The sequence below is a fragment of the Xenopus laevis genome, chromosome 5L, assembly GCF_017654675.1.
Source record: "Xenopus laevis strain J_2021 chromosome 5L, Xenopus_laevis_v10.1, whole genome shotgun sequence".
In the NCBI taxonomy this organism is placed as follows: Eukaryota; Metazoa; Chordata; class Amphibia; order Anura; family Pipidae; genus Xenopus; species Xenopus laevis.
Genome location: NC_054379.1, coordinates 70276668 through 70303051, shown reverse-complemented (window position 1 = coordinate 70303051; position 26384 = coordinate 70276668). Strand labels below are relative to the sequence as shown.

The window sequence follows — 26384 nt, the reverse complement described above, 5'->3', positions numbered from 1 at the left end:
AGCTGGATTTACTTTTTATACAGCAGCCACTAAAGGTAGGGTCACTAACCTGAATGCTCCCTGCTGAGGAGCAGGGTTCTTAAATGTTTTTCCCTTCACCAGTTATATTTTTTTTCTTTAAATTGTAATAAATAAATTGTGGCACCTTGGTTTAAGAAATCACAGTGCGAAATATGGGCTCCTTGGGGTAAGGATGGTGTTGGGAAACGTGTATGTTAGAATAGTGTTAATTTGCCAAGTACTGTAGATGGACATATTGTGCGCATTTGTACTATAGCCTGGAGAGCAAGTATTCCTTTCATGTGGAAGATGATTGCTACACGCTATTAAGCCAGTGCAGTTAACCAAAAGGATTCAGGCAAGAGAAGTTAATTGTTTAAAAGCATACAATGTAAAACAGCAAACAAAAGCTTTACCAACTATTAAAACATTGGTTCGAAAATAAATGTTACTGCTCACCAAAGCAAAACAAAACAAAAAAAAAGCAAACAAATAAAGCCTTGTTTGTTATGTGATGGGATTTGAAATGGATGGGGAAAAAGTTGGAAATACTGGTTAAGGGAATTCAGGCTCCTAACAAAAGGTAACTAGCAAAACAAAGGAAACAATACTATAGGACCCATTCACTTCCCCTGACGGAATAAGTGCATTCACCATGTTTTTCTCCCACAATGCACAATTTTTCTCCAGAATTCCTCCGAAATTTGGGGCACAATGCAGCCATTGAACTGGACGCAATTGAGCTGCATCTGACGCAATTGTGCTGCTTCTGGTGCAACTGCAAATGATAAGCAACAATGGATGCAACTACATGTGAACTTAATTTCAAATCAGATGCAGTTGCCCTAAATATTTTTTAAGTCTGCCTGGCATCATTTCTGGTGTTTATTATGCAAGTGGTGTCTGTTGCCAATACTTTAGATGTAACTGTGCTGTGGCAATTGACGCAGGGTGCTAAGGGAACCATATAGCTACCTTCACCTCTTGACCAGGCGGTAGCTCCAGGGTTCCCCGAGCACCAAGCTTGAATAGGCGCAGCTGTGCCTGATTCGGAATGGAAGGCAGGAAAAACTGAGCAGTGCTGAGCACAACTATACGGAAGTGTGAAGAACAAGTACCTTTAATGAAGGTGGTTCTAGCTGCAACTCACTGTGGGTAAAATCATAAGTTGCCCACTACAACTGTTGACCTAAATGAGCCCTAATAACTGCATGTTTCACTGTCTCCGAAGTTACAAACAGGATTGACAGTAGTGTGGAGATCACAGTCAAGGATTATATGCAGTTCATCCATAGTTCCAGTGTACGTTTGCCTTCATTCCTGTAACATACATGGGGCTGGTTGCTCTGTTGGCTTTTTACTCTGGTGGAGAAAATGCCAATGGTGCCATAAGCCTTAGATTATGGTGAAAAATTTCATTTTGCTCACAAAAATTTCATATGGTGTGAGCAGACCTTGTTACTGTAGCTCTTACCAAATCTTCACCTACAACTACTATTTACTTAAAGCTACTGATATCTCTTTGTAAAATATTTGGATAGGCTTCCATTCCTTTCTAACTTATTGGCATAAGATTTTTTTCTAAGGGAGATTTATCTACATATGTGTGTTAATATATAGATGGAGCAAACTTTTTTACATATGGTGCACCAGGCACGCCATTCAGTAGCATGAAGAATGGGAATATGTGTTCCAAATGCTTCGGTTGAGTGTTTCACTTGCATATGTGTTGGGGTTGCCACACCATTCCTCAAATATTTAACAGTTGCTTAGGTTTTCCAAGGGAATACTTTTGAATTCCACATCACTCACACGTGGGATCACTCATTTTACCCAGCAGGAAAATATATAAAAACATTTTATTGTTTTCAAAATTCATGACTGATAAATAAAATGTCCAATAAAAACCATAACTTTGTGGAAGCACCTGCTTTCAATACGTTTGATATTCCTTTTTGTAGTTACTTGAAGCTATTTACTTATTTGCGACTTGACATCTTTATATCCAACCACTCAGTTTATTTACATTTAATGGACATCACATACTGTAGTTTTTAATGGACAAATAATGCAGCTATATTTTTTGAAAGGTATGTGTTTTTTCACAATTTATTTTGAGAGTTAAAACATAAAGACTTCCTCTTAATAATGTGCCTATTATCCCCCTAACCCTCAAATCCTAAATCTCAGATGAGTATATACACCAGTGTAACCATATATGTGATATATCTCAGAGACATATAAATTCAAGAAATTTTCTGAAAATAAAACAAAAAACTCACATATGACTTTACCACATATGGTAAACTGACAATGCATGCTACTCACAATGAAACCCAATATAAAATAATAAGTAAAATGAAGGCTGCACAATATTTTATTCAAGGGTTATTGCCCCTTACTGAAAAAAAAGTAAAGGGTAATTTACAATTGTAATCCCAGTTTGTAGTCGTACAAATATAGATGCAGTTGTACGAATTGATGGCATTCATTAATGAATGATCTCAATGACTCAGATGAATGATCGTTACTCAGCAAATTCCCCACCAGTGCAAATTTTACATTTTGCGTTACCTCTTTCGCCAGAGTTTCCTTTGCCAGCTTAGACCTGGCGAACTGATAAAATGAAGCTACATCCTCCTCAATCTTATGTAAGTGACATCATATCCTGTATGCTAGAAAGTCATTAAAATGATAAAAAAACTGAAGTTTTTTCATATTTTATAGCGTCTTTAAAACTTGTAACTAATACAAATTTTATTTTAACTTTTTTTAACCATTTGAGGGGCTTGCCACATTTGTTTTAGGGTGGGCTCATGTCTAGGGCATTAAAGGATCTCTTTAGTCTTTATTATGCTTCCTTGAACATTTTTAATAATAAGTGGCCACTTTAAGCATTTGCACCAACATCTCTAATAAAGACATATATATTACCTATATGTACAGGCCCTATTAAAATTTACCTAAGCGCAAGTGTACTAACAAAGTTTCACTAGGCAGAAACGAACATTAGCAGAAGTTCACTATGAAATGCTTGCGCTGATGAATTAACGCTAGTGAAACTCGTCTGCTGAGACGCAACTTCGCATTTTAGTGAATTAGCGTAGTAGCAAATTTACACCTGGCAAAGTGTCGCTAGGTGTGGCGAATCCTTCGCAGGTGAAAATTCACCTGCGAAGGATTCACCACAGTGAATTTGTCCCATTATATCTTAATAAGGATCAAGTTCAAGGTACTGTGAAATTATAATAGGATAAAAAGGATAGGACACAATTTAATGATGTGAATTGTTTGCTTAAAACGGAGTCTATGGGAAATGGCTTTTCCATTATTTGGAGCTTTCTAGAGTCTTTTAGCAGACTTGAGTTATGTCCATTCAAGTTACAACTGCTTATTTTGAAAACCCCAGGTCTGGAGCTTTTTAGATAACAGATTCCTTCAAAGACAAGGCTTTCTTCCTGGTATAAATCACGTAGGGATAACATGTGGGAGTTCCTTTCATTTTGCTTGCTTACAAAATATATGTTCTGCATCTAAAAAATATAAATGCTTTTTCATGTATTGTATTATAGCATTTTTTTGTGATGCTGTAGGCTCTCATACAGTAAAGAGCTTGTTTCGTTTATAAAAAAAAATATTTCTTCGCCTGGAGTAAGTTTAAAAATGTAGTAGCTGTATCTAAATAGCTGCCTCTTTTTGAGCGACCAATAAATAGAATTGTAGCAATACACACACTTTCTTGATGGTGTTGACTTAAAGGTTGTAATCAGGTTATTACTCCTAAATTCTTTAGTAACAGTACCCGTTTTACAATCCTCTGCAGCACCATATTGTAATTTAAATGTGTAGATGTGTGGAATTTAACTTCGAAGGTGTTAACACATGAAACTAATAATGACTCTCACTGATGCTAAATCAATCAAGTGCGAGGAAATGTCCAGGGATAGGCTGTTTTTTTCTCTAACAACATACTAGCAAATTGGCCTTAATTACCATATAAATGGACATGCGAATTCCAGGAAGCTTTTTTGTTTGGAAGGTAGTATTGAGGTATGTATGTATAATTATTTCTCTGCTTTCCTTTGCTTCCACCAAGGTGTTACTGCCCATTCTAGCAGTTTCAGCTTAAGACTGCATTGCTCTCCAATAAAAGGATTTAATGGAACTTGTACACAGAACATATTACAGAAAATTTAAAGCAAACGCATTTTGAAGAGGCATATTCTTCATTTGACAGTAATTACACTGCAAAATTTTAAATGAGCACAGAGCATTTTTTAAGACCAGCTTAAAATTGGTGCATTTATTTTTTTGACAAAAATAATGTGCCATCTGTTTTTGGCTGGTGGATGAGGCACTACTGGTTTGGAAAACACATTAAATATACCCAAAGGAAACATGTTTGCACAAAGGAAAATTGTTTGCATTGTACATATTTTTTCCATTAATGACTTTTATAACATTCCCACATAAAAAAGAGCTGGCCACAGCTTTCCTTATGCCCTGTCACATTTCTCCTGAAGTATCATATTCCCCATAGAATAAGCCAGCAGGGGGGCACAGCCTAATGGCTAGTGGCTGGCCTTCTTTGTCTGATATAAGAACTCCAGCATTGAAACTTGCATTTAATATTTTACTATTTAAATATAATGCATCATTACCTGTTTAAAATCTGGTTTGCTTCAGAAATACTACTGCAGTTTATATAAATAGGCTGCTGCGTAGCCATGCATGGATGTAGCAGTCAGTTGGATAGGGCAAAAAGATGTCTATACAATGGATAACAGAAAGGTTCTGCAGGATAAAAGAGAGGGATCAAATGTCAATCATGGTTTATGGAACTATAGAATGAAAATCTCTTTTATTTAAAATAGGTAATTTGTTGTCAAGAAATGGTTGGTTTGCAGGTACTGGATCAATTGATACAATCCTTTAATGTAAAATTCCTTTTTCACATTACTGGTTCTTTAGGGTAGTGCCACATAAGGCTACTGGGTGCAGACCCTACAATTTTGGGGCTAAAATGCATACTCACTGTCAGGGTCTATTTGGTTAGAGTCGGGACCAAGTAGAAAGATGCGGTGATGAATGTCAGGTGAAAGCCCAGTTTGCGGTACACAAAGGATTCATCAGAACAAGGTCAATATCCAGGCAAAAAGTCACGGGTAGGCAGCAATCAGCGTAGCGGAGATATAGCAAGAAGGTCAGGATCCAGGAATCAGTCAAATTATTCTAGTGCACCCAGTAACACTAGAACCCATATTCAGGCATTGAACCTGGGTGTCTGCCAACCTGTCCTCTCCTGTCTGCCGAAATACGTGTCGTTGCATCACTACATTTCCATGAGCACATCCATCTTGGATCCTGACACTCATATTTGCTGCACCAAAATCTTCTCCCTGGCTGACGCAATGCCTGTCAGTGTAGAGGCATGCACAAGTGGAATGTGAGCAGAGAGGTTGTTTCTTGGCCTGCGCGTATACACCCAGTGTGGCACTAGCCTTATGCTAATGCCACACCTGATTATTTATGTTGGTGGAGAATTATCCAAAACTCAAGTAAACCTGCCATATACAAAATACTCTGGCAGAGAAAACACCAGGTTTGACATTAGCCTTAAAATTGCCATACATAAAGATGCACACATACATAAAGATTTGTTTATTTGGCAAGGTTGCCAGTTGACTGGATCTTTGTCTGAATTGGCCACTCATAAGCTGGGCTAATGGTACAACAAATGGAGCATACCATTATTGGTCTTAGCCAGACAGGATTTTCAAACCCACCATCTATTTGGACGATTTTCAACTGGCATTCCATCTGATACAGGGGCTATTCATTTTCTGACTTGCTCTGTACTGGATGAATCAGCAGTTATTTGACCCGTATATGGTTACCTATAGGTTTTTCCTATTAAAAACTCTGCTGAAAATGTTTTTCTCTTTATGCCTACTATGTGGTGGTAGAGGGGGATGTTACATGTAAATAACAAGTCAGGTAGACATAAATTATTGTAGAAATCTATCAAGGCTCAATTCACTTAATTTTAAAGCAATTTTATAGCATAGGGAGGCAAAGGTTGAATTCTTGAGGAAATGGGGCAGATAGGTTTTACAGCATTTGCAGTTTATGATCCCTTTATTAACAAAACACAGAGATGCAAACAAAAAGAAGAAAAGGTAAAAAATGGAATTGAATTTTTCTGAAATCTCATGTTGATCTGGTAAATTAATGCAGTATTTTCAAGATATGCTTTTGTTTCTTGAAGTTTAGTTTTTTTCCTTCTAAAGTAAATTACCTCACAGAGGCCTACGTTCATTACAAGTGCTTTGATTGTCCTGCTTTCTTGCGCACACATTGATTTTGGAAGGGTTCTTCATGGGAAATGCCTTAAGCAGAAACAAATATAACCTTTTTTTGTTAGTAACAGTAATTCAATGCCCAAATCTTTTTTTTATAGACTTTTTAGGCTCTAAGCCCAAAGGACACAATTTAGTGATAGTCTGTTGTTGAATGTTTATTTTTAAAGAAACATTAGGAGGCAAAATAACGGGCTAAAATGGCAACTGAATTAGTTAAGGTCAACAATGGTAAATGGTCCACTCAACCTTACAGATGTTATGTCAAAGAAATTATATGTCTGGGCTCTACCTGCTGATGTTACCTCTGTTCATGTCGTTCTAGTCCTCAGTTCAATTTCACGGATGCCAAAAAGTAAGTTGCAGATGAGAACTGTCACTGTGTTGAGTCAGAATGAAAAACATTTGATGATGTAAACATAGGAAGCAAGGTAATAGGGTAATGTATGTAATAAGTCAACATGCTTAAAGTATGTTTGGTATAATATTTAACATTTATCCCCAATAACAGAGTTATGATAGGCTATAGCAGTAAAGAATTCAACACATCCATGCAGTGGATGTTAAAAAAAATTACTGGGACTTTTACATTACCCATATAAGGAAAAATAATAATCAGACCTCATCAAATATACCTCATAGAAAAATACCATAGCTTCTTAGACTTAGGGGCTAATTAAACTGATTAACTGATTTAACATTCAGGTTTCTATTTTTTTCACAAACTGCATTTATTCTGTAAAATTCATGGTTTTATTATTTCCCTACAACTCTAAAAATTCAAGATTTATTAAATGTAACAACCACAAAAAACTCTAATACAAAATTTCTCCAAGTAAAAGTAGTCAGCAAGTCCTATATAAATCTGTGGGAGTGGGGCTGGATTCTATTGGACCTTTTTTTAACCATTCAGACTTTTGGAGGTTTCCAGGTTTTGTTTTTCGATAGTAGCTGTCATTCAGCATTTTTTTTCTATTCGTGTTTTTTCTATTCAAATCTTTTAATAAATTACATGGCATTCATGGTTTTAGAGAAAATGAGTTTATTCGTGGTTTCAACAACCTCTAAAACCACTAAAATGAGAATGTTGATAAATCGGCCTCCCATATTAAGGTTGCATTTACTGAAATGAGGGCTAAATGATTAGATTAAGTTTAGAACTCATGAGAGCATTTATTACCATGTAATACCAGGAGGGGGGCATGACATGCACCCCAACCCCATTTTGTTATGATTTAGCTACAGTTTAGTACCTGCAACTAATGTATCTCTTAATACTTGTCTTGATTTGCAGTGTGAAGCATCACTGAGGTTTAGAATCGTTAATGGTTTATAAAGGTAATAGTCATTATGGCTTTCACACTTCATGCTAACACACAAGACCACACACATCATATCTTTAAATTGTTTAGAACTGTTTGTACTGCTCCTGTAAAACAGGTCCTACAGTTACAAAACGTTTGCTGCTTCTCTCCTGAAGCACGTTTTAATTTATTCACTGAATTTGCTCCCCGAATGCCTAATATTTAGAAGAAAGGAGCAGACTGAATAATCACTGTCATGTTTACAGTGCTGAGTTTGTATAGCTTGCTGTGTTTCACACATTATTTTCCTGTAAGGGCAAGTATACTGGCTACACACATCAATCTGTTCAGTGTAATTGTTTTTTAGAAATGTTTTCTTTGAGAGAACAGACCTAGTTTACAGAGTTAAGTAGGTGCTCATCTGCTCAAGTTTACTTTAACATTATTACCTTGAAAACTAAAGTCTTGGAGAATTCCAGCTCTTTGTTTCTTCGAGCACAAATATTTTTCTACTCATAGTTTTGTCATGGGTGTCATCTTCCTTGATTTGACATATGGTTTGCTGAATAACTTAATCATATAACTATGTTTGTTAGCCTTGGTACACATTGACCAATTTGTTATTTGGGTGAATTAAGATTGTTTCCATGTTTGTAAGGCTACAGTTACAATGGCTACCTGACTGCTACATAGATTTTTGTTAACTAATTCCCTTCAAGTTCACCTATCAATATTGAAATCTGTCTGCAGTGTCTTATAGACCAAGTTCTTTGCTTGCATGCTTGTTTCAGAAAACTGTGGTTTTCCAGAAGCACCTATGTTAAAATCATCGTTATCAGTATTTATTTATATAGCATCATCATCTCTCAGTACCTTAGGAAACAAAATTAGTCCATGTCAAATTATAGAGAGGATAGTCCAGCCTCACTTTAAATTTGAAATGCTGTGAGGATCCCATTACTCGCAATCATCACCCAAATTAAACACCAGGCATCTTCTGTTAGCAACACTTAAAATATACAGTAGATGACACCAGAGTTTTGCAAAATTCTGGATTTTACTAATATGCAGCACATGCAAAGAGGAAATTTCCCAGTAAAATTGACAAGATGTATGATTTTTACTGTGTAGAAAAGAGAATTGTAAAGGTAAGAGGTGCCAAAATAGTTACAAACAGAAGGCACTGAAAACCTGTAAAACTATTACTTTATTATATTCCCTGTTCTGCACAGGCTAACAAACCCCCTTTCTTTCCTTGTGGGTACTGGCTTGCGCACTCCACTCAACTTATGACATTATACCAGTGGTTTATTAAAAAGTAGCTGCTGGTTCTGCTCTATTTTTACAGCACTGCCTTAAGCTCACTCAGTGTTTAAACATTGTCATGTTCATGGAGCAAACCACATCCTGCGTACTCTAATACTTTGCTTCAATCTAGGTTAAATTGGGACGCAGACACCAGCACAGGTACCTAGTAAGTCAGCATTCAATGAGGATTACTTCTGGGAATAGCTACAGCAGCCCTTTGCATTAAAAGGTTTTGACCATGATATATGATCATCCTAAATCCAACTACACTTAGGAGGTTATTTATTAAACCTCAATGTTTCTGGTCGTGGGAAAAAAAAACTAACATTTTTTTATTATACTCTGATGCTGCAAAAATCCCGAAACCAAAAACCGGACATCTCAAACCTTTCGAGGTCATGTATAAGTAAGTGGCAGATTTCCCTATCCCAATTTGAAGATATCATGGTCTGCACTGGGTTTATCTTAATAATCCCCAAAATTTGGGGTTTTTGGGCGATAACCCCGAAAAAATTGAGTGATTGGTGAGTGAAGTTGAAAAAATTTGAACAATTTGAGTTTTCGCTCAATTTTATCAAGTGTTTTCCCCAGTCCGACTTTTTCGAGTTATTTTATTGATAAATAAGATAAAATAGTGGCTGGGAGTTTGGTTGAGCTTGGTTTATAATCACCAACCAAACACATTTCTAACACATTTCTAACAGAATGGCCTTGCCTAGTAAAATTGTATGATTTAGCCAATGGTCCCACTGCTATCTTAAATTAAGATATATTGTTTAAAGGCTTTGGTGGTCCAATAATACTTGTTTAGAGCTTGACAAAAAATAACCTTGTCATTTGTATTTTACTGACAGGATAAAGGTAGCTAATTATCCACAAGAGAAAAACTACAGTATACTAAAGCTAGGGAACCCTGGAGGGTGGCTTTTATGCCTATTATAAAGGATAAATGGTTAAAGATGGAATAAATATGTGACTGGAGAAAATAAGAGCAAGATGTCAAAGGGACCTTCTGAAAAAATCTGTCTTTGTAGTTTCATTTGTCTTGTAAATCTCATGGATTGGATAATTTATTTACAAAGAATATTTGAAAATTCCCTGTCTGGAAACTACAAATGTATTGTTATTGTTACTCTTTTTTACTGATCCTTCTATTCAGGCCTCTCCTATTCTTATTCCAGTCTCTTATTCAATCATCAATGCATGGTTGCTAGGGTAATTTGGACCATAGTTACCAAATTGCTTAAGATACAAATTGAAGAGCTGCGGAATAAAAAGCTAAATAACTCAAAAACCTTCAATAATAAAAAATGACAACCAATTGCAAATTGTCTCAGAATATCACTCTCTACATCATACTAAAAGTTATCCCAAAGGTGAACAACTCCTTCTATTATATCTTAGTTTGGATCAAGTACAAGGTTCTTTTGTTATTACAGAGAAAACATTAAAAACATTAAACATAAAATTTTAATTATTTGATTAAGATGGAGTCTATGGGAGATGTCCTTCCCATAATTAATACACCTACGGGGGGGGAGGAGGGGTTTGCGCCAAAAGGGTTTCCTTCTCCTTTAATGTAACTGAATCAGTCTCAGTGGGACTTGGCATTCACTATTGAGTGTTGTTTTTCTGATCTACCAGGGAGCTGTTATCTTGTGTTAGGGAGTTGCTATCTGGTTACCTTCCCATTGTTCTGTTGTTAGGCTGCTGGGGGTGGAGGAGGCAGGGGGTGATATTGCTCCAACTTGCAGTACAGCAGTAAAGAGTGACTGAAGTTTATCAGAGCACAAGTCACATGACTGGGGCAGCTGGTAAACTGTCAATATGTCTAGCCCCATGTCAGATTTCAAAATTGAATATAAAAAAAAATCTGTTTGCTCTTTTGAAAAATGGATTTCAGTGCAGAATTCTGTTGGAGCAGCACTGTTAACTGATGCATTTTGAAAAAACATGTTTTCCCATGACAGTATCCCTTTGACTGAATATAGATTCGTCTCACTTAAACATGGGAATTTAATTTAAATTAATTAATACATTTTATACACATGTTAGTTATTAAGTGATATCTTATGTCCTATCACACTATTAGGGTAAGGTCACACTGAGCGTTTCGGGGAGATGTAGTCGCCTGGCGACTAATCGCCTCAACTTTGCGGTGACCAATCTCCCCGAACGCCTTCCCTCACTCTGCGCCGGCTAAAATGAAAAATCGCCAACGCTAATCACACACGCCGATTCGTTTCCGAAGTCGCCCAAAGTTGCCGCGAGGGGGATGTTACACCAGTGTGGGTCTATTTATTTATTTATATTTGAGCAATTTACTCATTTAATTATGGTTGGGTATTCTGGGGATACAGAGTTTTTCCAGGGGTATTCTGGTATTTCAGTTGGGAGATATCCACTGGGGAGGGGTTAAGCGGACTGATCCTTGTGACATGTACATTAAGCGATGAGTATATAGGGATAGGGGGATGAGCCACTGTAATGAAAGTTTTTTTTGATACATTGTGGGGTTAAAGAGATCAGCACACACAGACCTTAAGATATGGCAATTATAGTGTATTACTAGACTATTGTAACATAAAAAGAGGAATATGTCCATGTGTTAATCGATACATCCTCAAAGACTGTAACATAAGTAACTTTGGCTTTTTAATTTCTGCTACAAAAGCATTAGATGTTGATAGCAATATCGATAGCAGATATGAGTTGCGATTTGTTTTTAAAATGTGTTCTTTTTTTTAAGATAAACAGTGATGTGTGGAGACTTAGATTAATTAAGGAGAGGGGCATATTGATACAAAATACTTATTAAATGATAAGCAGTTAAACTGTATACAAGGGGGTTTTACTTGTAAGACAATTAGCTGGCATTGCTAATTAACACAGGGCATCATCATAATGGTTCTTCCCACCATATCATGTATATAATGCATCCCTTTTGTTAAATAAGACACTTTGAGAAAGGCCTTGTAGGAGGCCGAAACGTTAGTCTGAAGCTCTACAATAAAAAAATGTAATAATTGTAATATATATATCAAACAAGGGAAAGTTGTGCTCACCACTAAATTTTAAAACCATTAGGTGGGGGTGCAATGATGCTGTGACCACAAAATACATATAGACAAATACAAGAGTCCTCCCCGCTATGAATATATTTAAGACAGAGACATTTTGTGCATACTACTACTGAAAAATGCCTTACCCTTTAAACAAAACAGGGATTGTTTGTCCATATATTGGAATATATTTAAACTGGCCAACTACGTCAAAGTCATCCCATATCTGGCCAGTCCTACGCTCAATTTTCATCTGATTCATTAAGAATTCTATTGCTTCATTATACATTTTACAAAGGGACTATGTTTTACCTGCATCTTACTAGCTGCTTTCAAAGTAAAACTCCCAAACTTGGCTGCCCTTTTATTAGACACCAGTGGGATCACCTGACTATAGCTGGGAAGGGTGGGGTCTACAACATGGAGCTGGTCACTGCTCCTGTACAACTATAACAAACAAGGGAAAGTTGTGCTCACCACTAATTTTTAAAACCATTAGGCGGGGGGTGCAATGAGGCTGTGATCACAAAATACATCTAGACAAATACAAGAGTCCTCTGCACTCAACCCATTATCAATATATTTAAGACATTGAGACATTTTGTGCATACTGCTACTGAAAAATGCCTTACCCTTTCAGGTGATCCCACTGGTGTCTAATAGTGCAGAGGACTCTTGTATTTGTCTATATATATAGATATATATATATATATATATATATATATATATATATATATATATATATATATATATATATATATATATATATATATATATATTCCAAAAGGAAGAGGATGCACTAAATACAGAGGATGCACTAAATACAGCTGCAATGGATAGCATCAAGGTAATCTAGTTGGGATTACTTAGCTATGTTTTTGGTGTGCTGAACTACTCTGTATTATATATATATATATATATATATATATATATATATATATATATATATATATATACACAGTATATAAAAATATAATGTGTGTGTGTGTGTAGTTAAATGGTTGCTTAACCTTTGAATGAAGCATTGCATATACACTGGGAATACCTTGGTTTATCACATAAATAGCCATAAAGTTTTAATTTTTTTAGTAATAATTTTAATTTTCAACCCATTAATATTTACCAGAAATAGCAGATTGTAAGCAATAAAAAAACATATATGGGCAAACATTTTTATACATTCTTTTGCAGGGAACTGGAATAGTGAAAGATGGCTGTTTGCAATACTTTTACTTTTTGATTTATATAATGAAGAATTGACTTCATTGCTGGCTCTTAAACATTTGGCACACGTATCCAGAAGATCCCAACATTCCAACTTTACTAAAGCCAGTTCTCTCTGCCACTAGTCTAAAAATTAAGTGCTGGAAACCATAAATTGTAAGGTACTTTTTGTTGTAGTAAAAAAAACAAAAAATGTGATATTAAAATGATATATGAGATAAGTACAAACAATAAAGAGGCCTACAGGTATATAATGTACTTTTTAAACATAAATCTGTGTTATTTTAAATACTATTAGAAACTAGATATTTTTATTAAACAATACCTTCTAGACTGTTAAAAACATAAGATTTTTATAGTTAGGGTTACCTGTTCATTGGAAGCAAACATTTTTACAAATTCCATTCAGTTAACTGCATAAATGTTCTAATAAGCATATTGGCATAGGTTCTATTGTTCATGTGTATATTGGTCATGTGTATATGTGTTTTTTTTCCTATGTGTAAGACCTTCCAGAAAATGTCAGAAAGCAAGTTACTGAGCAATATTTTTTGAAGCAAGCCTTTCTGAGAAATGGACTTAAAGATACTCATGGGCTTTTATTAGTCAGCAATAAAAGCCCTTTCATCACATATTATTTACAAAAGCTATGCTTCATCAAGATAATGTCCCTTTAACTGAAAAGCAACCCTGCATTGTTTTTTTTTTCTCCACAATTGCTCCTGCATCTATTTGCTGGCTAATGTCCCTACAATTCTATATTCTATTTACCTCTTCCATATGAAATAGCATCTCTCAGGCAGAGATGGAATTTATTTCTTGTGAAGGCCCTTGCAATTGCATATTCAGCAACAGGGAAACCATTGTCATTCCCACTTCTCAATCTGAGTTGTTCCTGAGCACTTAATGAACAGCCTCTGGCTGAGTAAGTGCATAAAAAGTAAGAAATTCAGAGACAACAGCAGAACAGCAGCACATAAAATTTCAGTTATCAAAAGTTCAGCCATGTTTCAGAATGTTGCTGAGCCCTGGAAACTCATACAGAAGCAAAGTACTATTCAGTTCATGTTTCCTTTATATTTTTGGAATGATGTACAGCATATGTAACAAATAAGGGATTCTGCTAGGACAGTCTGCTAATTAACTTTCAGTGACCCAGAGTCCAGCAGGGCACCTGGTGCCTAACTAGGTGTAGCATTTCACATTCTAACACAGGATTGTGATTTTCTAACAACCGTACAGGGGGTTGTAAACCAGCAGGACCCTGTCACAGTTCTAATTAATGAGGTGCTAAAGCTGCCAAACCAGAGGATCCCAGACACAAAAAAACACAGTTCTAGTGGATAAGAAACCACCACCTTTTTAAACAGCAGTGTTATTAAATAAACAAACAAAGAAGAAAAGGGCTTGAGTTCCAGTCTATGAGATTCTACATGGTTCCAGCAGACCTCACTTCAGTGCTTTATAGCATGTACCAAAGGAGACTCGTTGATTGGGGCAATGAAGTTTTGAAAAGCTGAAATCTACAGGAGCCCCATGTGCAAATATTACAAGGTGAAAGCACAGGAAATCTAGCCAGTTGTAAAAATATCCAGCCTTCTTATAGAGTTTTCATAGCAAATCATACAATAAACATTCAATCATACAGAACTCAGAGTCGTGCAAGCCTATTACAGAACACAGACATGGCAGCAAAGATGTACATCAAATATACAAAATCAAAACTCATTTTATATAACACCCAAGAAAACACTGGGAGTTTAAAATGAAAATGAAGGAGATTGCTGCAATAAAAACAACATTGCAAGTTAATCATTTTAGGGCTAGAGAAACCCTTTGTGGATTTTATATTGCAAAATACACAGATGTAAGGTAAATTGGCTCCTGATTAATTTGACCTACTGTGTATGAATTTGATTGGGACTTTAGATTGTAAGCTCCATTGGAGCTATGTAAATAATAGTTAATGAAAATAAACAAATAGATCTATATGTTTTGTTCAATAAAGGAAGACAACATACCTCATATTTATATACATTAATGCATTTTGCATATACTATGTCTATATTCTATGGTCCAAAACTCATTTAATCCCTATTTTCTGTATCAGCCAAATATGTTATATTAATTTTGCCACTATCTCACAGCTCATCTTGCGGCTCACAGCTGCAATCTGCATTGCAAAGCGGGAACAAGGACTCCACACTGATTTGCTTTTATCTCTGTCTGTGGCTAAACAATGCAGATTACAACAGCTAGTGATAAGCAGAAGGATTTAAAGACAGGAAAAGGGTTGTAACTTCCTATACAGCAGACTTGCTATTAGTTAAGCCTGTATGCCTGTATTAATATGGATTAGTCAATGGCTAAAGAGGGCCAATAGGTGTCCAAGGAATTGTCAATTGTTTTAGCGCAGAACTAAAAAATAAATTCCTATCAAACATTGGATTTTTTTTCCATTTAATATTTCTTTAAAACAGAAAAGGGAGTAGTTAGTAAGCCATGTTATGTGTCATGTTTTCTCCATTTTATACTGTAATGTACTCTTTGAGAAAATAGTTTATAGTAGGCAGGGAACATTGTTTCTCCATGTCTTGCCATTGATTCCCTCTGGAGGCACTTCCCATAGCTATACAGTATTTCAAAAACATAGCAATGGTTCCTGATGAAACTCACCCTACTGTGTGCTTATTTGTGCAGCTGCAGGAGGATAAGCGTTAATGCAGGAGTGTCCATACTTTAATTATACAAGGTCTACTTTTAGTGATGTTGTCCCGTTATGCTCTACATCCATAAAAGCATTGTTAGCATTCTGTTCCATGGAAAATATTACTTAAATATTATATTGCTTTATGAGATCATTTTATTGCTATATTTAACTATTCCTTATGTAACCTTAACATAATAAATATCTGAAAGAAAAGCATGAAAAAGAAGAGTTATTTTAGGCAAGCTGTTTGTTGACAGTGTCTTGAGATCTACTGATCAGCAGCTAGAGGTCTACTGGTAGATCCTGATCTACCTTTAAGGCATCCCTGCTTTAATGGAACTTAGTAATCTAAAATTTAACAGTGTGCATCAGTTTTTTTTCACACAGATAAGGCCCACATGAACCAGAAACAATAACAACTGTGCATCAATAAAAATATTATTCTGTAAAACCAAAAAGTTAGAACAATTGTAAGATTGTGCCATCCAAACAAATAGAAGGCAGAATATGAAAGGAATAAAATGGGCAAGTAAAACAGAAATATTTTAAGAGTCACCAAGGCATTCCATTATACATGAAGGCCACTGGTTGGATTTTTCTGGTCATGGAATACTTAGGTGAATTATAATATCCTTTGTGAAATGAGAAGCAAACTGGTCATGGAAATAGTAATGTACATTAGAAGTAGAAATGATTATGAAAGAGTGTTGTAGACAGTTAGATATAGATATAAACTACAGATTCTCTGGTATACTTTTTTGTCTCTTCATCAACATAACAACCCCTCCCCCCATTTTTTAATACTGGCCTTCAGATATATATTGCCTTTCTTCCCCTATTTTTGTTTCAAAACTTTTCTGCACCATATCTTAGAAAATCATAGTTTATTTGGAATCCAGGGAATGAGTGGAAACTTCCCTGGTAACTATTATCTGTCCAAGTAAAGTCCTGCTGAGTTTTAGGGTAGCCTTTCAACAGGACGTTAAGAGGAGCTCCATAATCCACTGAGAACAGAAAGATGAGTACAAAGGAAATTTTCTTTTCTGGGATGCTCATTTGTCTGTGACATAAGGGCAGTGTCACAAGGGTATTCTGATTGCTGCTACTTGTAGCAGAGATAAAGACCCCTGCTACTTGCTGCAGATCATTTCCCTTTTACATCATTGCAACAGTCAATCTAATTGTTTGTCAGCCATGTGCAGAAAATGTAGATTTTGTGAACACTTCTTTAAAAAACTGTATAGTATGTGTATGTAAGCCAATACTAAATTATCTTTATGCATATACATTTATCTCTGCTCAATAGTGTAATTACTGTGTACTTGAAGTTCTGTTCTCACCACTGTTTTTTTCTTTGAGATTTTTTCAACATTCTGTTATTTTCTATTCTTTTACAAGGATACTTTACAAAAAAAAATCCCTGAGATCCCTGCTGTTCAGAGATCAATATTTACATAATAGGATATACTCAGTATATGGTATACCACCTGTATCTGCAAACATACAATGATCTGAAAGTGCCTTTTATATAAACAGTAAATACACTGGTTAATAATGTCTGCGGATGTCCTCAGGAATAAATCTGCCAAAAGTATCATTTCAAGAACAGAACATGGGAGAGATCATTCTCCTGGTAAACTCTAGAGGGAGTCCAAAACAAGAAAGTGTGCGCAATACGAATGCTTTCTGTTGGACCTGGGTCTGTTATTTTCTAGTATCGTATTTCTCTGGAATGTTATATGTGTATATTTTTAAATATATCAGACAGCATATATTAACTGCCTGTTTATTTAGCCTGTTCCTGCTCTACATTGGCTAATGGTATGTATATTATGTGTATATTGCAATTAGCAGTAACTTTGTACTAGCTGTGAAAACATGTTAAGTGACGGTTAAGGAACAAACGTTTTACTTTTATGCAATTCAATGCATCAGAAGTTACTAATCGCATCATATAAATGTTTAACATTCTTGTAGAGGTGACATCATTGTTGTATATATATATATATATATATATATATATATATATATATATATATATATACACATATATATATATATATACTGCATATACACACACGTATATATATTTAGTGACAAATATCTTTAATATGAGTAAATAGCACATTCTGTACTGATAAAACTTTGGCTAGTCAACCTACCCTACTAAAAACAAGAAAAAGCAGTAAAACCCCACACTACCTTACTAAAATTAATTGAGATCTAATTATATAAGTGCTTAGAACAACGCAGCTAGTTTCTTCGGGACAACTCCACCTCTATACTATTTTCTGAATTCTAGATTTTATTCACGAATTGCTTACGCTTTATTTTTAATTGTTTGAGACCATGAACTCACTTTAAAATTATCACTACAGCACTAGCACCTCATTTAATCCATATAAGAACCATGAACTTTAAGATTATTCATCTATTGTGTGTAGATAAATTTTATTGCAGGTCACATCACCTGATTTATAGCACTTGAGCACCTTAATCTTTTTAATTATTGATATATAACACAATCGATTGAAATACCATTAATTGTATGTTGGTGCTAAATTGATTGAGAACTAAGCATATGTTTATAATAGCACTAAGCACTTATATAATTAGATCTCAATTAATTTTTGTAAGGTAGTGTGGGGTTTTACTGCTTTGTCTTGTTTTTAGTATCCCTATTCTGGTTTATATACCTCTACACAGCCTGAAATTGGGTAATACAAGTGAGTGAACATTAATTACAAGTGAACTATATTTTTGTTTGTGATCATAGTCAACCTACCCTGTCAATCCTAGCAATATAGAAACACCTAAACTTACATGCATTCTTCACAGTTCATAAATGTTATTGTTGTCTCATGAGACTAAAAAACAAATCCATACATGTCCAGATATGCTGAAAAGTCTATTGGGGTGCAACAGCAGTTATGCTCCCAAAAAAAGCTCAACATAGATCCTTAGGGGATTCCGCGGTACTACCTACCCACACTCTGCTTATGTATCCTAAATGCCAAGCCCTTTCTACCATCTTACCTACTTGCTACAGTTCTGACTGCATACATCCACCAATAAAACTATGTAGGGGATAGCAAAGACAGTGGCACAGGGTATATGACTGCAAACAAATAAAGATGGCCTTGTGTTACTCCATACCATCTAAACATCTGCTATAGAGCTTATTATCTATTGTGTTATTTAAAAGTTGCAGAATGACAGGATTACCTTCCTCTGGGATGCATGGTGCAAAGGAAAAATTCAGGGGTAACATACCATGTTTTGGTACTTTGCCCCTCGTTAATTTGTGCACAGCACCTGTAGATGCAACAATTAGTTGCATTTGCAGAATGGAACATAAAGTAATGTGCCACTTATATATGGTTTTGCCAGCACCTATTGGCATTGCGTACTATACAGGCACCACAAAAGCAGAATTGTGGCATCCCTGGCATACCCCTATTTTGTGCAGCATTCAGGAAAACAAGGAAGGAGCAACATAGAATGCTAATCACTTAAAATACCTCTTTTCTACCCTAATTCTTCCTCCTCTCAAACTAGCTGAGACTAATATTATAATATAATGTGTTTATATGTTCATGAAAATGTATGTTGACTTTCAGAATCCTTATATTTTACAATAAGCAGTACATTTTTTCAAGTTTGTAAAAGAATCAGGAGAGGGTAGTAAAATACAGTAGAAAGCATCTTTTTTAATTGACTTAATACAGCAACATGAAATGAAATAACTTTTAAAGCTTCCTTTTTTTATAACTATTTTCCGTCACTGTAAAATTATACTAAACCTGATTAGACTCTTTCCGAAGCAGGTGGATATAGTATAATTTACAGGTGGAGAGAATTGCATTTGGCTCAGAGTAAACATCTGACTTAAAATTGGAGAATGGAATGAGGCAAATCAAATAACTTTGTGGAAATCATAAAAGAGAGAGAAAGAGAGAACAAAGGCTTTGTTAAAGGAACAGTAACATGAAATTACTTTTTATAAGAAATTAGTTCTCCCTTAAAGAAAAAAAAACACCAGTACACATTTAACTTTACATTCGCAAATACTTTATTAAGAAATATCTTACTGATATCTTACTCTGCTTGTGCTCCTTTTCTGAAAAGGTGACATGGTGACGATCCATCTGGCGGCGCTCAATTTCTCCTCCCTGGCTATCACCTATAGAAGGAGGGAGGAGAAATCGTGCGCTGCCAGATGGATCGTCGCCATGTCGCCTTTTCAGAAGAGGAGCGCAAGCGGAGTATTGGAAAGATATTTCTTAATAAAGTCTTTGCGAATGTAAGGTTAAATGTGTGCTGGTGTTTTATTTTCGTTATGGGCAAACGAGTTGGTAAAATCCATCTGAGTTTTAGATATTCAATTTTTTTTAAGTTGAATTTCGAGTATATTTGAATTTAATCGAGTTTAAAAAAACTTGAATTAGATTTGAATTCGAGTTTTCGAGTCAGTAAAATTAGTATTAGGTTTTAGATATTCTTTTTATTCAAAAACTCATTTGAATTCTAAAAATGACCCTTAAATAAATGTGCCTCCCTGTGTACTGTATATTTTCGGTCCCTATGCTCAGTAACTGACAGCAGCACAAAGCATGTGCAGTGAATCAGTAGAAAAGAAGATGGGGGATATCTTGCTGGGATATCTTCAGATGGTTGGTACAAAAGCCCAAATCATAATTTCCAACATTTCTAGCCTACTTCTTTAGTTAGGCTTTAGTTCTCCTTTAAATAAGGATGCTGTTAAGTGACATCCCTACAATGTCTTCTCTTATAGTAGTGTGTGATTGCCCTTAGTGAATTTTGAGGTTAAAGACCTATCTGTATGCATGGTGTTTTCCTGGGTAGGATATATTGGTGGAACTTGGTTGAGCTTAGACATGGTAAGCTTGTATAATATCGGATCCTTAAAGTGTTGGTTAGAATCTCAGGGGTTGATTTCTAAGTTAAGATACTCTAGAAGAGCTAAGTAGTGAGCAGATAAAAGTGCAGATTAGGGACATTTATAGAGCTAGTTCCTGTAGTGACAATCACAGTATAAACAGGCTTCTGATTTTTAAAGGGATATTGTCATGGTAAATAGTTTTTTTTTAAAATGCATCAGTTAATAGTGCTGCTGCAGCAGAATACTGCACTGAAATCGATTTCTCTTTTTTATATTTCATTTTGAAATCTGACATGGGGCTAGACGTATTGTCAGTTTCCCAGCTGCCCCAGTCATGTGACTTGTGCTCTGGTGAACTTCAGTCACTCTTTACTGCTGTACTGTAAGTTGGAGTGATATCACCCCCAGCAGCCTAAAAACAGAAAAATGGAAGGTAACCAGATAGCAGCTCCCTGACACAAGATAACAGCTGCCTGGTAGATATAAGAACAAAACTCAATAGTAAAATCTAGGTCCCACTGCGTCACATTTAGTTACATTGAGTAGGAGAAACAATAGCCTGCCAGAAATCAGTTCCATCCTAAAGTGCTAAAAAGCACATGACCAGGCAAAATGGCCTGAGATGGCTGCCTAAACACCAATATTACAACTAAAAAAACGACATCATAAAAATCATGACAGAATCCCTTTAAATTAGAAAAGGTTGGTTTGTAGGAACCTTACTAATTAAAACAATTCACTTCCTGGATGGAGGGTGGTATGTATTACTTATACAAATCAATCTAAAGCATAGATAAAAGAAATAAAACCACCCTAACTTCCACACCCCAGACCAATTCAGAATTAAACCAGTGCTTAGTGCAATAAATAGATAGGTTGAATAATATAATACTGGCAATTGCTTTGTTGTAAACAGTGTTATCTGCGTGCTTTGTTCATTAATTTAATGCTTACACGAACATTATGGGGCCCATTTACTTAGCTCGAGTGAAGGAATAGAATTCGAATTTTGAATGTTTTTTTTGGCTACTTCGACCATCGAATGGGCTACTTCGACCTTCGACTACGACTTCGAATCGAACAATTTGAACTAAAAATAGATCGACTATTCATTCATTCGATAGTCGAAGTACTGTCTCTTTAAGAAACAACTTCGCCCCCCTTGTTCGCCACCTAAAAGCTACCAAAGTCAATGTTAGCCTATGGGGAAGGTACCCATAGGCTTAGCAATCTTTTTTTGGTCTAACAAAAATCGTTCGATCGATGGATTAAAATCCTTCGAATCGAACTAATTGAAGTCGAAGGATTTAACTTCGACAGTTGAATATCGAGGGTTAATTAACCCTCGATATTCAACCTTAAGTAAATTTGCTATGTGCTGATTCTTTCTATAAAGCAATTCTTAAATTACATTAGGTAAAACACAGATGACCCACCATTAAATTAATACTTTTAAAGTGCTAGTGCCAAAATCAAATAGCAATCTCAAATTGCCAATGTGCCGTGAAAAATAAAATCGGTTTTATCATGGACAGTCAATGCTGTCTAGTATAGGTAGTGAATTAATAAACCAAAACCAGCATTTGAGAAAAAAAAGTAAGATAATTGAAAATAGTGAAGAGGTGGAGAAGTCCCAAGAAACTACTGCCTGGTTGTTTTTCTAGGCCCTGGGACCCCACACAGGGAGAAAGTAGAACACTGGGGACTGTGGTCTCAAGTCTACTTTGCTATCTTAGAAGGAGAGCTGAACTTCCCTATAAAACCACAAATCCACCAGAGCCTTGTAATTAAAGAGATTGAAGAGGTACAAATGCTGTAACATTAGGTTAAAATCTCCAAACTTAAAAAAGTTATAAAAGCAGTATTAGTAATCCAATCCAAATATTAAAGTGCTAGAGGTCTGCCAACGCGCATTTCGCCTTTGGCTTTGTCAAGGCAAATCCTTTAAAGGGATACTGACACTAAAAAACTACTTTTTAAAATATTAATGTGCATTAAAAGTTACCTATAGGTCATGTTGATTGTTTTTTGCTGAGAGGTTTGTTTTTGTAAGTTATTGTTCGTTAAAGTTTCTAAGCCTGTTTTGCCAACCTGACTGTCCCATCTCAGCCTGTCAGTTAAAGTTTCTAATGCTAACCGACTCCTGCTGCACAAATTTGGCAACCTCCTCATAGAGGAACATGGGGCATCAGACAGGTAATGTAAAGGTATCCTGCAAATACTTTATGGAAAAGTTATAAGTAGCTTTCAAAGGCAATATTATGATAGTTTAATTTCTGGTGTCAGATTCATCAGTAATCTGCCTTGTTTATAGAGTGAAGGAGGAAACCCATGTAGACATGGGAGAACATATATAAACTCCCTAGAATGAACCCTAGTGCTGCAAGGCAGAAACTGATTCGAAAACTAATTTTAGGTTGCAAAGTAGATGCTTGTAATTTAACCCCCCCCATCAAAAAAACATTAGGAAATCATGGTATAAAGTGTTAGGTAAATCAGTATGCACATCATTTATATTGTGAGGGCCTTAACCAGATATAAGAGCCTAATGTAACTAACAATCTACTATAGTGGTGCCATGAGGGACATTTTAGCTAACCATTTTTGTTACCTTTTAAACAGGAGAAAAAGACTGAGACTAGACACTTGACATGCTTTGTCTGAAGGCTAACTTTAGTGCTGTTTGCTTATTGTGCACAATAAAATACATTTTCACTGATATTATGTGGGCAGTCTACACATTAGTACATGTGTACATAAGTAGTTAGTATATGTGTATATTAGTAGAGTTAGTATATGTGTATATTAGTACTGGTATGGGACATGTTATCCAGAATGCTCAGGACCTGGAATTTTCCAGATAACAGACCTTTCCGTAATTGGGATCATCATACCTTATATCTACTAGAAAAACTTTTAAACATTAAATAAGCACAATAGGCTGGCTTTGCTTCCAATTGGGATCAATTATATCTTAGTTTGGATCAAGTACAATGTACTGCTTTATTATTACAGCGGAAAAAGGAAATAATTTTTAAAAATGTGTATTATTGTATAAAATGGAGTCTATAGGAGACAGCCTTTCCATAATTCGGAGCTTTCTGGATAACGGGTTTCCAGATAATGGATCCCATACCTGTACTAAACTACAGGATGGGTTTCTTCTGCCCTTGGTTTTAGTAATACTCTATAAACTGATACTACATGATTTGTGCTATGACGTCTGCTCCTTTTTTAGCAAACATTCAAATAAATAAGCATATGTTAAATAGGGATAGTGCCCCATTAATGAAAATAATAATGAAATATACAGTATTCTGAGCACAGATATTTAGTTAAAATGAAAGCACATTAATTCTGCTGTAACAAATATGACTTGGGTACAAAGACCAATCTCACATTTTTAGCAAATGAAAGGATTTGGCAAGTTTTTCAAATTCTTTGAATGTCTTTGGTATATTGTAACTTACTAACTGATGGGAATCAGATTCTACATTACTTAAATATATATTTGCCTTCTGTTATAGCTTGTTTTTAATGAGCCAACATTTTCCTCAGTGATGTGTTATCTATTGGTAAAAATACAAACAATACAACAGAAGAAACCCAAACCTAAGAATGAAGTCAGAGGGAGTTATACATTACATTTACTTATATGCATGGGGCAAACTGATCAAAGGAATTTAGAGTCCATTAATTAATGGTACCCAGTAGGGGAAATAGAGTGCTTAAAATGTAATTGATTTGAAAAATGTTAAATGTAATTCTTAGCAAGTGTGAGCTATGTGTTGTGGAGTTGGCAAAGACTTTGATGCATAGATGTTAATGTCTCTTTTACAGAACAAGCTCACCAGATTTAATACTTGCATACCCATGGACATCTGGTTATAACAATGTGCATTAAACAGAACACACATGCAGTTGCCTGTAAAAAATGTTTCCACTTGTTACTCAGATACTTTTTTTTATAGTAGGTTATCCAAGATCACCGGAGTCCCCCTTTTGGTGTTTGGGGTCTAAAAAACCAAGCTATATATAATATTCTACACTATAATATCTTTTTGCTATATGCTTGTTTCTCTGAACTTTCAGTGCTGACTCACGTTTATTCAAATTAAATGGATTTCTGCTCGTGAGAGAATGAGTTTTTTTCGGGAAAAAAGGGGAATCTACTATAAAAAGAGTCTTTATTTTTCTACAAATCCACGGTCCTCTGGAGGAGTATGTATGCAAAGGCTTATGATCTGGATACTATTTTTAAAGGGGAATTAGTCAATTGCTGAGCTTAGAGTAATCTTTTGGACATGAAAATGTTTGCTTGTTTTGATTAATTAGCAATGGTTTATGTCAAAAGAAAAGAGTAAAATCCCACCAGGTAAATATTTCGAAAATAGAATCACACGAGGGCTGAAATAGAGCCCACCTTTTGAAAAGGGGATTCAGAATTTGTAACAGAATGTGAAGACCTGTATTATAAGCATTATAAACGAGAAGAAGGTGAGATTTTTCAAAATCGTTATACACCACTGGTGACTAGTACGCCACACAGCACATTGGAAAATGATAGGAGACTTGAAACAGAGAGGCAACACGTGGGAATACACAAAGATGTACACAACGGGGCATCAAGGAAAATCACTAACTAAAGGAAAATCACTAATATCTAAAGGAATCTTTAATTTAAGTAAAAAAGTGTAAACACAAGACAAAATTTAAGTATTAGAGATTAGCACATTGGCACCAACCAGTAGAATGAATACGTTTGGAATGTTTATAGGTACAGAAAAAGTTTAAAAAAAAATTGATGCTACCGAAGGCAGTTTTGAAAATCGATTATACTGAGAGAAATTACAGTATCAATCAGTAAGTGATAAGCTCCGAAATATATCCATGCCTCTTTAAACAATAAGTCTGAATATATCCCCACCCAATAAAAAAGAAATAACATATAAAGATATATGAAGAACTAGTAAAGAGGGATTTGGCACAATTGCATTAAATATATGAAGTTCAAAATAATAAAACCAATAAATCAAATATAACAAAAAGTGAAAAACTAGCCCTGGAAAATGTAAAGAAAGACAAATCCCTTGTCATTAAGGTATATATATATATATATATATAATAAATCAATGTGCTTTATTCACAAATTCATCTCCAACGTTTCGGTCCCCTCTGGGACCTTTTTCAAGGATGAGGACCGAAACGTTGGAGATGAATTTGTGAATAAAGCACATTGATTTATTTCACCAAAATGAAAGAGTGCGGGTCCATTTATTGGAATATATCATAAAGCCTTGACCAACGCACCACCATCGACAATCTAAATCCGGGAGGAGTGCGTTCACTGTACTGACAGTATATATATATATATATATATATATATATATATATATATATATATATATAAAGTACGTAGGGCTGCTGCACACACTAAAAAAGATAATGCCCTGGTGCTAATAGTAATGTTATATAGAGTTTTGCAAAAAATACTGTTGCACTCTAGGGACCTAA

At 35.3% G+C, this 26384-nt stretch overlaps 1 long non-coding RNA gene across 1 annotated transcript in view; it reads left to right on the top strand.

Moving 5' to 3' along the window:
• Positions 1-26384, top strand: part of LOC121393697 — a 91609-nt gene that overhangs the window by 1220 nt on the left and 64005 nt on the right. The window lies entirely within an intron of this gene.